At 46.5% G+C, this 15513-nt stretch overlaps 1 protein-coding gene across 1 annotated transcript in view; it reads left to right on the plus strand.

Moving 5' to 3' along the window:
- The window catches only part of SAMD11 (sterile alpha motif domain containing 11), a 127836-nt gene that overhangs the window by 49043 nt on the left and 63280 nt on the right, over positions 1–15513 (plus strand).

Consider the following 15513-nt stretch of genomic DNA (forward strand, 5'->3'; position numbering starts at 1 on the left):
AAATAGATTAGACTTGCAAAGAAAGCCCATTATTGGTTTTGATGTATTTATTCTGGTCCCTTTTTGGAAGAATGCAAGGTTGGGGCGGCCCAGATCTATTTCCTGACATAAGAAACATGGGAGTCTGCATCTCATTTGTAAAAGTGATCCTTTGCACAAAAGGCTCCTGGAAGGCCAAACTGATGCTCCTGAATCGCTCAGGAGTTGCAGAGTTGTGCTTAGCCAGCTTAAAGCAGCGCTACCTTAAAAGGGGGGCCTGTGTCTCCAAATGACAAGAACCACCGGACGACCGATGCTTTAGATAATGTGATACCACTGAGACACCTTGCTCCTACAAAAACTTGCGCATGTAGGCGTCTGACTGCAGCGTTGAAGTATGAAGTGTTGGAGCACCACGTTTTGCAATGTGAAGTATGACTGGGTTGAGCTACAGCTGCAAAAGTGCAGCACAAGAGCATTTACAAGGCACCTTGGGAAAAAGTTGACATTCAAAAAAATGACAAGTGCTTTACAAAGCATAAATAAAAGAAATGACATAGAAGTCTGAACTGGGAGATGAGAAGAATTGCCAAACCAGTCTGGTATATTGGTTTTAGACTCTGGTTTCCTGCAGTAGCAGATACCCAAAGAAGGTGGAAATTCATAGACTGAAGATCCCCAGTTACAAACATGAATATTCCTTTGTGACCTCTGGGTCGGTTGATATCCCGAGCATGGTACATTTTCTTTATGTGTTGCTAGTAGTCATAAACTTTTCTAATCCTTTAAAAATAGAGCTGCAGAAATTTGCCTCTGCACTAGAAAAAGAAAACTGGAATTTTGAAATTTCTCTTTTATACTCAGTTGCCAAATCTGAGTGAAATAGTTGAGCCCGTCAGGTGCTGCTTGTTGTCTAAAACAAGAAAAAACAATCTGTGCAGCTGTGCAACTTCTTGGGGAGCACAGAACAGGAGGAGGTAGACAGGGAGCAAAGCAATCCAGAATTTGGTTCTGTATGTGCTTCATACGTATGTGGATACTGTAGAAATCAGGAGCTGGTCCACTGGATCTACTTGCAAATAGCAGTCCACTAATTTTTTTTTTGTTTTGCTAAAAGTAGTTTCTGATGCTTTGTGTAAACTTCCTGTTCAGTTAGAGATTTAAAAACAGTAGAAAAATATTATCCTTACTGCTCCTCCTCCTCCTGGAAGTGCCCACTGCGTGCTAGACACTTCACAAACATTTAAGAAATGATTCATACTCTGTAGAGATCAGATTGTCTGGACAAGGGAGTGCAAATAATTTCATCTGATGCCTTTTGTGGCAAGACTTAATGTGTGTAAGACTCAGTGCAGCAAATGCAGTGTTTACTCAAGAGGACGTTGTTTAAGAGCTTGAGAGAGACATACCTATCAGTATTGTGGCTGACGTGGGTGTTTCTCTGTTCTATCTGCGAGCCTCAGAATGTTTTGCAAATTTAAGCATCGGTTACAGGAGCAGAGAGTGTTAGAAATTACTTCTATCACACGCCCTGCAAATGCAGAGCTGACAAGCTCTGTCCCCGTTCTGTGTCCTCTCCAAAAAAACCTGTGGCACGAGAGTGAAAGTGGGCAGCAGAGAAGTGAAGGACCAAGTCTCTGTCATTTTAACCCATTCACACATACCCTCTCCCTCCCTCCCCCAACCTGAGGACACTTTGGGCTGTTCTGTTGGCATCGTTGGCGTGTGAAGGTCATAGCCTAAACTGTGCACCCAGAGAGACAAGTCCATCCATGTTTAATTGAGTACTGGAGTATGAATTAAGTCTTGGCCTCCCCATGAGGCTCAGTGGAGGCAGTGGGGAGTGAAGGGCAGGAAATCTGTACTGATTCATCCTCCGTTTGGGAACGAGAGAGGGCAGAGGCATTCACTGGTATTTAAGTAAGCACGGACTTTGGCCCTGAAGCATAAACCCCCTTAATTCCTAAAATTCACAATGCTAAGAGCACAGAACCCCACCCTGATCAGCAAGCATCTAGAAGCCAGTCCAGAAGGCACAGCACTCCTATAAAAAACAGTGGAAGTTTTTTGTATGGGAGCCTTTAGAATAAAACCCCTGGTTTGTTGCTATAAGCTTTGGGGACTCTAAAATACAAAAGAATGGATTCCTTCCAGGCAGACCTTTTCATGATAAATTTCAGCCTAGAGAAAAGTTTTATGGCTGAGTTATAAACTCCTAAAAGGCAGAGGTTTGTAATGGAAGTGCTGACACAAGCCTTAATTAAGAGCCATGTGAACAACGGTTCTGCCCAATGGCAACTAAGGGCGCAAACACCTTTGGAAACTAGAATGCCTAGCTTAAAAAAAAAATCTGAACTTTCAATGCATAGAATAGGATAATGGCCTGATTTTTATGTCAACCAGTACACTTTTGGGGCTTCCTCAGCTTAACTGTTTGTTCCCTTCAGTTTAGCTCTCTCCTGGCAGAAACATCAGTAGTTCTTCCTGGGAACAGTTGTTTTGCTTTTGCAGATTAAATGGTTAGTCCAACTATCAAAAACTGTGCCCATCCAGCTACTTCAGAAGAAAACACGTTATGCTATGTGGCAGAGAAAGTCATTTGTGTGTTCATGTGTCGGTACAGGAAAAGGTTGTGTGTATTTATATACGTATGTATTTAAGTGACCTGAATTGCCACACAGTTCCGTAAAACATCTGGCATATGTAAAGTGCATCACGGGGTGGCAAAAGGGTTTAGCTGACCTTCGTTGCCAGTGACCTGCAGAATTCAGCACATGGGAGTCACGCAGGTCATCCCAAACCCATGCCAGGAAAGCATTACGAAGCACCACACGGGCATGAATACACACAAGTCACCATGCTATTTTAAATCAAGCAGGTCTGAGAACTGCCATTCTAATTTCTCTGCCTCTTTGGCGTAAGTTTGTCTTTGATCTTCCTTTCCAAGTTGTCAGAGGATACCTGGATTCATTGGCTTTAGCCACCTTAGAATTGCTGTCTGCGTTGCCCTGGATAAAAAGACATTTAATTGGGTACAAATCATTCTATATGCAAAGAACCAAGAGCTCAAGATAGGGGAATTGTCCTGAAAGGGGAGATTAGGATCTCTCCTTGTCTTGCCAGGTGCTTTCCCCCCTTCCCTTGTAAGCTTTGAAGTTAATACAGGTTTAAGTTTTTGTTTACAGCTGGACTTCCTTTCAGATTGCCTTTTTAAGGTAGAATTCCTGTGTATGGACATTTTGTTCCTGGAATAATTTGCTGAAATGTGTTAAAGTTGTTCAGTAAATGGCGCACTTCTCCTTTTATTTCCAGACAAGCCTGTCAAATTTTGAAATAGTAAACATGAGGTTGAAGCCTGGTCTCTGCCACAAGATGCCTACTCTCCGCTCCCGTTGATTTCGGTGTGAGCTGCAGTTGCTCAGCACCGCAGGCAGGATTACCTTCCTGAGGTTGAGGCATCTCATGAAAATAAATTGGGGAATGAAAAGGAGTTCCAGGGAGGAAAAGGATTTTCCTTCTATTTGTTGCCACTTGATGTCTTGAGGGAACTGCAGGGAGGTGAGTGAGAAATAGATAAGAGGCCATGCGTGTTAATACCATGCAGTGATGCAGCTCAGGATGGAATAAACATTTTGCCCACCTGAGAATTTCAAGACACTGTCGGTGCAATTAAGCCATTCCTGTTTCCAAGGAAATGAAGATTTGTTTAGTGTTGCCCTTGTTAAAGATGTCCTGACTGGTGGAAGAGAAGATGGTATGTAATTTGGTTAAAGCTGCATAAAAAGACAAGGAGCATAGCAGAGAATTGAGCTAGGCACCTGGACGTTCAGCCACATGCTGTAGCCCTTGGCTGTGTGGTAAGCAAACACTGAAGGAATATCCGAGGCAGCATTCCTCAAAGTCCTGCACTGGTGCAGGCATAAAACGGTGACAAAGGAAGAGGCAGGAGCATGCAGGAGAGTCTCTTCACTGCCGGATGAACAAAAAGGCACTTGAGGGGACACTCCAGGCTTACTGGGCCTGCCAGGGGATAGTTGTATCCAGGTACATGCCACACGAAGGCTGCGTAAGGAGATGGAAGGAAAACAACAGCATCATTTGCCCAGAACAAATAAAATGCATTTAACAACAACACAGATTACAGTGGCGTGTAACCAGCCTTTCTGGATGGGTGTGAACCACATTAGAATGTATTTTAGACAGACGGACATTTGGCCAAGAGCCTGTGTATCTATGTGTATGTTTAAATCTGACTATAACATACTTAGTGGGCCTTTCCACGTTTATTTAACCCTAACACAGACCCTTCCTCAGCCAGAACTGAGCTTAAATCTGGTCTGTGTGGTACAGCTGCACACTTCTTAGAAAACTGTGTCTAAGGAGGTATGAAACAGGTTAGTCAAGAAGGAAGAGGACATTGAACAAATCAGGCCAAGTGGGAGAAGCAGATGAAAAATATGTGGGAAATGGGACAGGAGAAGAAAACTAAAGGGAAATTCACTGATTTAGCTCATTCCCTTGGAAGATACACAGGGAGAGAAAGAGAAAGCAGGAGAGGAGAATTGAAAAGTAGATGGTTCTGAACATGTCAAGGCTGATCCTGACTCAGCAGAAAGTATTGCTGTGTGATGCAGGTAACGTTATCAAGTGCCAGGGCATCCTGCTGCTCTGCCCTTTAAGGATTGATATAGGATGGCTTCTGGGCTGTCTATTTATTTATTTATTATTCCTAGTAAGCTTTTGCCTTTTAATCTAGGAGACCTGAAGTAGGTACTAAAAGGTCACAAGAAGTTTTTAGCACCTGGAAGCTAGATGTGACCCCTTTACGCCCCGCAGTCTTCAGCATCTGCTGCTAAAAGGACTGGTATTTGTCGGATAAGCACCTTTACGTTACAGCAGAAAAATCAGCCAGTGGCAGAGGGACAGGAGTGCCTTCAAACGGGGACCTGCCTTCACCCTTCTGTGTCAGTCACTGATTTCTGCCTCGACACCAACGGACAGCAGGGCTGAAGCAGTAGCCCCAATTTGAAAAGCTGATGGTGAGCTGAACTAAACAGAATGAGTCAGATTTTGCCCATCTGATTGAAGTCAGGGCAGAGAAGACCGGTGAGATACCAACTGTATGTAGACCTGCAGAGCTGTTTCTGTAACTCCTGATGACTTTGGAGGACAACTCTTGACTGTATGCTATAGAAAGCTAAAAAAGATCCCAGTGAAAGACTGCATATTAATCATGACCTCTGAATTGGCATGGGGAGGATGCTTGTTTAACATGAGGCTGAATTTGGCCCTTCCAGATTATTTCTGCAGTGGCTTTGGGACGTAGGCTGCCTAAGGAAATGTTTTAATCCTCATCATCTTGGCGGAATATACAAAGAGCTCTCACCTTAGTGACTGTTAAAGCTGTGAACCAGGACGTGGTTCCTGAAGGCAAAGCCAATAAATACAAGGAAGCTCTTGGCTAATGCCACTGTTGTTGGCAGTCAGGGCATGGCTATGTGGAGACAATATGTTGGAAAGAAAAGACTTTCCAGATGGGCAAACTCTGTTTGTTGATCAGTGACATACCTGTCTGATTTTAGACAATAGTGGCCCAACAAGTAAAGGGAGGTGTTCTTTTGTTTAACTGGAAGAAGAGAAGTAAAGTAAATCCACACCAAATCCATATAGTTGATAGACATTAACAAGAACGTTCTGTGTCAGAATGAAGAGCATTTGGGAAGGTTCAGCCAAGGAGCTAAGCCTTCAGTTCTTTAGAAAAAAATAGGAGCAACCTTTGCGTTGCTTGTGTTTGATCACCCACAGAAGCATCCGTGTGAAGTTTGAAAGTGTAGATACTGAGATGAAATGGGAGGAGCTGCTATGTAGGGGCCTGATGTTCCACCAGCTGCTTTTTGGGGACTTCAGATGGCAACAGACTTCTGCCTCTATGTTACAGAGTATATGGTTTCCTTTTATCTGTGGATCTAACCCCCCAAAAAGACTGGTACTGGCAGGAAACAAAAGGTGTTCTTGACACCATCTTGCCAGAAGGCACTGATGAAATTCACTTCTAGAAGTTGCTGTATTCCTGGACTCCACAGAGGCTTCTGGCAGGACGCACCCCAAAGCCCATGTGAGTGGGTGAATTAGGCCTGGGATGTTCAAGGAGTCATGCAGAGCAGAGTTACTGAAGTAGCTTCTGCTTCGCCCTTTCCCGTAGGGATAAGGCCAAGCAAGGCCTTATGGGTGGCCTTGTTTGTGCAGATTCTGAAACGAACATACTTGTAGGGAAGAATGGATGAGCAGGGAGGAGAAAATCACTACCTGTTGGTTTGCTGAAAAGTATTATTTAATCTGAAAGAGTTATTTCATCATTATTTCATTAGCAGTACTTTCTGCTCTTGTATTCATTCCCAGGAAGCTTCATTTGGCTATAGGGATGGGTTAGGGAAAGGAGACCATTTGTGTACTAGCAGAGATTCAGAGAAATGCTAAAGGTGAATAGGTAGGTGATAAACTAGTTTTTAACTTTAATTTTAAATCTAGAAGAATACAATTATATTTCAAAGCAGGTAGGTGAGAAAAGCTGTTAGATACCTACAGGGCAAGAGGGAATGTGTAATCAAGAGTGATGCTCTTCATATGTATCCCCAGTATGTTGTCATTCTCTTTAGCGTATCTATCATGGGAGTCGGGGGGTATCACGGACAGTTTGTAGGGCAGCTGGAAGGATTCGGGATAAACCAAGCATGTGAAGGCATCTTAAGACTTTGGTATATTGTTGAGATATACCTAGGCTTGGTTGCAGCTTTTGGGGAGCATTCTTGATACATTTCAGCTGCATACAGCGATCGAAAAGAGAACGTATCCTTCTGCCTTTAGATTGTACGTTGGATCAAAACTTCCAGGGCGTGTTTCTGGCATAGGAGGTTTTCTGACCTCCCTCTTCACATCCGACTGTGAAATTGAAAGTATTCAAATATGTCTGTCTTGTCCTTAATACATTGGATGTGTAAGCGATTCCTGTAGATCATCAGTTCCCACTGTTCATTCTCTAAACTTACACCCTATCACCCATTTGAAATTGTTCATCTGAGTATTTTAATATTTCATCAGTTCAAAGCAGGCGGCTTAATGAATTGAGAAAATGAGGAGAATTTGGGATATTTAAAGAGACCTTATATCCATTAGGCACACCAGCTGCGTGTCAGCGACACATTCTTTTTATTGGCTGAGCAAAACTTTTCTATTTGTCTGTTACTGAGGAACATTGGAACGCAGCATCCAGACAAGTCCAAAACTTCAGGGAACACTCTGCGTGTCAGCAGGACAAGCCCATTGATTTTGGTGCAGATCAGACGTGCCAAAAAACCGCGTCAGGGGAAAAATCAGGACCTCCAGGCTGCCTGGTGCTGCAGGCAGAGGAATCGTTTGGCCCTTCCCTGCGCTTGCTTGCATGCACAGGAGCAGCTGCTTAGCTTAGAGGGTGAGGCTGGATGTGACTTGGATTCTGACAAGTAACAGAGTTTCAGAAGTATTTTTTAAGGGACGAGTTTGGAGGTTCAGCATGGGAGACCTAGGAACTGAAGGAAATTTGGGGTAAGCACGGATGATTAGGTTGGTGTTAATGACAAATTGGGGAATGGAGAGCAGGGTTTATAAATTCGTGGGGGAATACATTGAGCCCCTGGGAAATGGTGGAAAGGAAAATGAAGAGACACTGATGCTCTAGGATGAGGGAGGGATCCAATGTGAGCTGCAGGAGTCCATGGAGCAGGGAATATTGGAGTTTGACTCACAAGGTCTGTACAGCGAGGAGGCAGGGGAAGAACAGAATGGAGACGATTTTAGGTATTAATGAAGTGCACTTGACTCTCAATCAGGGGTTGTCACAAGTATGTGACACCCCACCCTCCAACTGCATTTCTGCTTGCCATGGTTGCCTTTGTTATTCCCTTAGTGAAATTTTTTTTGTTAGTGGCCAAGATGAGCTGTAGCCTGTGCTCGGGGAGGGGGCAATCAATAGTATGGGCTTGATGGATGTTCAGAAGAAAAATGTTCAGACACTTGTAGTGGTTGTGGCAGATGAGCTGATGAAGATGGACCATTATGGGAAATCCTTCTGAACTCTGGTGAATTCGTGTCGGGTTGCTGCCCAACAGGTGTGTGCGTAGAAGGTAGAAGTCAAAGATGTTTTCAAGGGACTAGTCATGGGTGTACTTGGGTGCACATCTGCACTAAGAAAAAATGGCAGGCGGGAGAAAAGAGTCTGTAACTGACCTTCAGGCTTCTTGCCAGCTTGGGGTACTGGGGTCCATGTCCTTATGAGAGGAAATGAAGAAGAGAAGACTGAGAGGGGATCTCATCAACACATACATCAACACATCTTAAGGGTGGATGTAATGAGGATGGAGCCAGACTCTTCTCAGTGGTGCCCAGTGCCAGGACAAGGGGCAGTGGGCACAAACTGAAGCAGAAGAGGTTCCAGTTGAATGTGAGGAAAAACTTCTTGACTTTGAGGGTGTCCAAGCCCTGGCCCAGGCTGCCCAGGGGGGTTGTGGAGTCTCCTTCTCTGGAGATATTCAAAGCCCGCCTGGATGATGTCCTGTGCAACCTGTTCTAGGTGAACCTGCTTTAGCAGGGGGGTTGGACTAGATGATCTCCCGAGGTCCCTTCCAACCCTTGTCATTCTGGGATTCTGTGAAAATAGCACAAGACCTTCAGGTTTCCTGCCTCAGAAGGGAGCTGGGGGCAGTAAGACTGGCAGAAAGAGCAGGAGGCTGCTACCAACAGCAATGCCAGCATCATACAGGGATGGTGCTTCCCAGGAGCTGAAGCTGCCGCGCTCCTTTATCCTGCTGCACAGTAAGCTTTTTTGCTCCAAGATTACAACTGTGGTGGAAATGCAGGGTTCATGATGCGTTAGGCCTGTCTGATCGTTTTCCAAACTCAGAAGCCCTATCTGCATTACTGCACACAGGAGGGGAAATGTGAGGCTACAATGTCTAGCTTGGGCATCCCCCTTGCCAAATGCTTTTGTGGCACCTTAGTGGATGGGCACATGTCAAAGCCAAGTATCAGAGTCATGGTAGACTGGGTTTGCTCTTCATCTCAATGCTTTGTCTCTTCCCCATCTCTAGTCCAGCATCAGTGTGGTGTAGTTCCATCTTATTTTTATTTATGGGCTTGCAGAGAGCCAAATGACAAAGCAGGATTACAATAAAAACATCTTTATACTTATTTCCACCTAATTTTGGAGTTGCCAGCTCTACGGATCGTATTTATGAACTATCATGAACATTAATGAAATTTTATGAGCATTTTGCTTGGGACGTTGCAGGATGATTTTTTTCAAGATAAGTCCACAGGGAGAATTAGGGCTGTTTTGCCCATGGTTGGGGTTGGGATTTTCAGGCCTCTCAGCTCCCTCCAGTTGGTAAAACTTGTTTACCGCCCCTCTTTCCTCTTTTCCCTTTCCTTCCCTTTTTGCCTGTGTCTGATGGGTGACATCTCATCAGAAGGTGAAGACACCTGAGAGGCAGAGGTGGGGTGCTAGTAAATTGTTGTCTGTCAAGGTCTATCAAGACTCATGTCTAAGGAGGACAGAGAGTGACTGAGAGTTTTTTTTATCAATGATGACGTTTTAAAAGGCAACCAAAAGACTGAGCAACAAAAATATAACCAAGAAGGCCAAGGAATGAGAAGCAACTGTGCCCTGAGCTTTGCCTGCTGGAAAACATGCTTCTGTCTTCTGTCTAGAGTGCAGAATTCTCACGGGGTACAGCTTATTCCTGTGGTGGTGGAGGTAGGTGGGAGTCTTTCCATTAGCTTCAGCAGCCCCAAGCTGAATTCCAGAATAACAGGGCCAGTTGGCACTTGGTTGAGCATGTGGAAGTGCTGTTGAACACATTGCTGGCTCCAAATGTCAGTCACCAGGTAGATGCACAGTCTAGGTTTTTGCAGCAAATAGAGAAGTTAGAGATGAACTGGGGAGATAAGGAGAGGGAGCCAGAAAGTGCACCACAAGGGAGCTTGCCTCCCAGCAGTTGGCCACATTGCAGTTCATGAAGCGGCAGGTCAGAGGAGCTGAGGCTGCCCAGCTTATGCCAGAGAGGTCCTGGAGTGTGAGAAGCGGGGTGGGGAGAGGCACTAAGGCACAGAGAGGTCTGGAGGAAGGAGGCAGCCCCTCCACTCCTCAGAGCTGCCCGTACATACGCGCGCTTGCATCCAGCTTCTTTGCCTGGGGCTTATCTGCCTACCTCTGATGGAGAAGTGACACAGCCTGCCAGCGGGTCGTGCTGCCTGTTGTTTAACGGGGAAACAAACTCCGCTGCTCCCCCTTGCACCCCCCAGCCCCATCCACTTCTTTATTAGTCACCTGATCAGAGCCTTCAAATCCTTGACCCAAATCCTCCTGTGCCCAGCTTTAGGTCTTATCCTGCTCTGGCTGTTCTGTCCACCGTCGACCTGAGAGGCAAGGTATTGGCTGTGCGCTGTGTGATTAGGGAGATGTTGCTGGATGTTTTGAGCTGTGTGCAAGGTGATAAGCGGGAGTGAGGGAGGAGGGGAAGAGCCCTTGATCGGTCTGAGCTGCAAGCTTTCCCTGATCCACATCCCTTCTCTGTTTCTGCTGACTCAGTGACCCTAGTTTTACTGCCTGGGAGTGTCAGAGACGGTGACCTTGCCTGTCTGCTCAAGGACCTCTGGCACTCAAAGGCCACGCCAGGGCAAATCAAGACATGCTGAGGAGAAAGTTATTTTGCAGAATTTCTTATCCCAAGACGACTCTCAGCTCCACCGGACTGGAAGATGGTTAATCCTGTCCTGATTTGGTGCTGCGCATGTGGCAGGGAGTCAGAGCAGTCATCTTGTGAAATGTGCTTTTTTTTTTGCCTGGGTAGGAAGGTTTACGTGCTAGCAAGGAAGAAGCTGAGAGGATTCATCAGCTCTTGGGAATAAACAGCTTATTTTAGTCCCAGCCCACTCGATTCCATGTGGTTGTGGTTCTGAGATGGAGGGTCTCTATTTTTTTCCTGGTGGGCAGAGACACCGGTCACGCATTTTTTTCACTCTGAGCTGCCACTATTAACTGGGAGTACGACAGGGTGATTTTCTGACAGGTTCTGCGCAGGAGGTCAGGCGAGGTAGATATAACGGTCCCTTCTGGGGCTTAAAATCAATGAATCTGTGATTAAATGGCCCACAGAGGCTAGACATTGCAGGTTAAGGGAAAAGGAGTGATATTGGTGGCATTTTATGTGGGAGCTGTGGTCAGGTATTTTCTCTTGCGGCAGCACGATGGCCAGCAATCCCCAGGTCACGTCTGTCTGTCCAGGTCCTTTTAACGAGCCCCAGATTTACCTGCACACAGCAGGGAGACAGAAGGTGGATTTTTTTTCAGCGGCTGGGCTGGAGTGCATGTGTTTCTTTGGAAATTGGTTATTAGTTTTGGTTTGGGTTTAAAAAAAAATGCTAACTAAAAAAACCACGAGAGCCTTGGAGTTGTTACTTGACACCAGTCCTGCCATGACATAGTCGCGCTGTTGCATAAGGTTGTTCCTCAGAGCTGTAATGATGCAACAGTATTTAGAGACCAATCTGGGTTTTCCTTTTAATGGCTTCCATAAAAAGCTCGTTATTCCCTTCACACAGTCACTGACTGATTTACATGCTTCTCCCGTCCCTGGGCGTACGCTCCAGTTTGGGTAGCGCTGAGTGACACACTCACCCTGTCTGCTTGTTGCTAAATGACTCCGACAACAGGCTGGCTGTGACGCTGGTCTGAGCCTTACACCAGAAATGGGTCTTCTGGGGAGGTGGCGAGGAGAGGGGAGGGGAGGTCAACAGAGAAGGAAAAAAAACATTTGTGTTTCTGCAGGTTCTGGCAATATTTGATCTCCTCGGAGCTGCAAACTGTCTCTCATTCCTGGCGTATCAACCTGGCCAGGCAGGGGACTTGGCCTGGCTGGAATGGGTGCACTTGGTACAGAATCCCAGCATGGCAAGGGTTGGAAGGGACCTCGGGAGCTCACCCAGTCCCACCCCCCTGCTCAAGCAGGTTCTCCTAGAGCATGCTACACAGGACATCGTCCAGGCGGGCTTTGAATATCTCCAGAGAAGGAGACTCCACAGCCCCCCTGGGCAGCCTGGGCCAGGGCTCGGGCACCCTCAAAGTCAAGAAGTTTTTCCTCACGTTCAACGGGAACCTCTTCTGCTTCAGTTTGTGCCCATTGCCCCTTGTCCTGGAGCTGGGCACCACTGCAAGAAGAACGTAGAAAGGAAGTCACTGCAGGGTAAACAGAGTCTGTGAATCTGTTACCTGAGTCAGGGGTACCGATGAAATCTACTCCTGAACTGGACTTGGGTCCGGTCAGGCTGAGAACGGGGGAAGAAAGGAAACCCCACGTGTGTTCCTCAGGGTGACACAGGAGGGCTTGTGTGGGGGATGCGTGGGCACACACCTGCGCTGATCTCCACGTTCTCTGGCTTAATGTCCTCGCGTCTTTCCCCCTGCAAGCCCTGACATTCCTCCTTTGGCATATTGGATTTTTTTTTTCTTTATTGTAGGGAGGGGCAGAGGGTCGGGACAGTTTTATGGCAACAGTATTGATCAGTAAAATTTAATATAAACCCTGCACTTACTGTGTGATCGTTAAGGGGATGGAGAGCCGGTGAAACATATTTAAAAAGAAGTATTTTTCAGTTTTATTTCCTCCCATGCTACTTTTCTGAGCCTCTCTTCTCTTCCAAACCTGGCATCAATCTCCTACGCTGCATCCCTTCAAAGACAGTCATACATTTTTGACTGGGTTTTCACAATTTGCCTTTGATTTGATTAAGTATTAGGAAAGACTTACCCAGTCTGGTCCGGTGCTAGTTTCATTCACCGTTTCCTCAGCTAACTGTCTTGCAGTTTCTGGATCTAGGCAATTTTGTGTCTACTGAGAATATCACTCCCTCCTTTTTTACCTTGGATGTACCTGGAACTCCTGTTGCTGAAGTACCAGGTTGCCTCTTGGTGTCTAATGCCTCCCACTCCCGCAGTGCCCCCATGCATCGCCGTGTGTATGAAGAACAGCAGCACAAAGTGGTTAACTGATGGGCCAGCGAAGTCTGGGTGGGAAACTGGAGCAGAAAAATGACAGCTTGAGTTTCAGACTTGTGCTGAACATCCTAACCACCGGAGCAGCATTTTTTGGGGGCACTGCTGGTGCTATTGCACCACAGGTGAAATACCTCCTCTGCAGAGTGACCTGTGCTTCTTGTGCCTGATACCAAGCACTGAAAGGTTACTGTATGTGACCGTGCAGCTCAGAGCATGGACGGAACAAACCCTGTCTGCCAGCAGGACGGACAATCTCTAAGAGGCACATGGGCCTCATTGTGGTTCACCCTGGGAGGAGGATGGGGCATGGCAAACAGGGAGACAGCCATTATTGAAAATCATTTAAATTTTGACCAAATTTTGTCCTTCCCCTCTCCCTCCCCTTCTTTGCAATCACTCTTCGCAGTCACTTTGAGCAGCGTGTTGCGAGAATCACCAGACCCTGCGGGCGCCTGGCTGCCTCTGCTAGATGCAGAGACTCTGACACTGATTTATATTTTGGTTAATTGTCTCCATCCATTAGTCTCCTCATCCTTCTCCTTGTTAAAGACGCAGTTGCTGCTAATGTCTGTAAATGAAACACATTTAAAAGGTATCGCTCCCAGTCTGAGTCTGGCTTGGGTTAACCATCACTGGAAACTGCCGGCTCCCGAGAGTCTCAAGGGTGGTATGTGTCCCCTCGGGTGCCCTACAGGGGTACGGCAGCCCAGGCGTTTGTCACCACCTCTCTGCTTACCCTCACTCAAGGGGCCAAGAGCCCAAGGGGCCAAGAGACCGGGGTGTCTGCCCCATTTGTCTGGTCCCCTCTGTAAGACACTCCATGCCGAATGTGCTGGCAGGCTGGGAAGATAGCTTTCAGCAGATGTAAGGGATTGGTTTCCTGGGGCCATCTGAGATTGAGGAGAGGTGACTGGAGTGAGGGTCCAGATGCTGGTCAGCGTGAGGACCAGGGGACAAGACAGGACCAGAAGGGGTCTTGGAGTAATAGCTGCTGGCTTCAAACACTGTCAGTTGGAGGCTTATGGTGCAGATGTTGCTGAAAAAAAGATGATTATTCCCAGAAGTCAGTCACACAGGATTGCTGCATGTCTGCTTACCACAGCCTCCCTGAAAGGGCTTGCTCCTAATTCATTTATACCTCCCGAGGGACGGCCACGCTTAGCGACGCTGACAGTTCAGTGGCAGTCCCTATGATAGACTTCTCCTTCCTTGAGCACAGGTTGCGGCTCATTAGCTAGACTAGATGACGTTGCTCATGCCATGTGTGCCAGAAATGATACTGCTGGTGTAGCTGTTGTCCTGCAGGTGCTCCTCTGCAGACTTCACAGATGAGTCAATGGATTGCTGTGGCATCTTGTCCCAAACAGACACCTTCTGTCTGGGTGATGTTTCTTCCAGTTGTTGATGTGGCTGTCTCTCCCCGTGAGTGCCTTTCCTGCGAGCAATGCAGCTATCAAATGACCACTGGTGGACCATTATACTGCCATTACAGAAAGTCTCAGCAGAACAACCAGCTTTGGGGGAGACAGAGGACCAGCTAGTTCCATTAGACATAGACAGTGCAGCAATCAAAGCATTCATAGAGAACATTAGCAATGGTGGGGGTTTTTTTCTCCAGTGGTAATTTTTGCAGCCATGAGTTACTAGTACATCTCATTGCTGCTTTGCAGAGCGGGCTCCTATATCAGAGCATTGGGATGTGACAGGGAATTTTGGACTATCAGCTCTGATTTGTATCTGAGCTGCACAGTTATCCATGTCGGCCTGACTATACCCCCAGAGTCCTGCACCAATCTTCACTGGATTTGGGTGTGAGGTTTTAGGATGAGAAAGACTTTTTGCTGTTGTTTCCCAGACCTAGCATGGACCCTGTAGCATACGCCTCCTATGCTGGGCTCCCCTGCAGTTTTCTTTTGTTGCCAGTGTAACAGGTCAAGTGTGCTGTGTTTTCAGGAATACCCTCCAGGATCAGGTGGCCATTCTGTTGGCAAGCAGTTTTCATTTCATACTACATCCAGGTAAAGGAGCCATTTGGGCTCGGCCTTTGAAGCTTTGTGGTTGCTACTTGCCCCATACATGGCCTGAGTTGTGGTGTACTGGTGAGCTGCTCAGTTGCCGCGTGGCTTAGACAAAACCTTTATCACAGCTTTCCTGCATTCCTGGTAAAGGGATCTGTTGCTCCTGTGTCCTCTCTTCATGAGGATTTGAAAATTGCCCAAGCCATAATAATATCCAGCCACTTCTCTGTTGCTCTGACTGTTGCTTTTGGCAGCAAGACAGAGCCTAGTGGCAGAACGGGAATCCTGTTGGATGGAAAGCAGCTTGCAAAAGCCTAGGACATTCTTTGCAGTGGATAAATGGGCAAAGCAAAGGCAAGATAGAGATGGAATGTTTGGTGGGATGGTTACTTCTCCAAAGCTACATGGAGCACAATAATAAACAAGCAC

The sequence above is a fragment of the Egretta garzetta genome, unplaced genomic scaffold (assembly GCF_000687185.1).
Source record: "Egretta garzetta isolate BGI_Z169 unplaced genomic scaffold, ASM68718v1 scaffold29, whole genome shotgun sequence".
Lineage (NCBI taxonomy): Eukaryota > Metazoa > Chordata > Aves > Pelecaniformes > Ardeidae > Egretta > Egretta garzetta.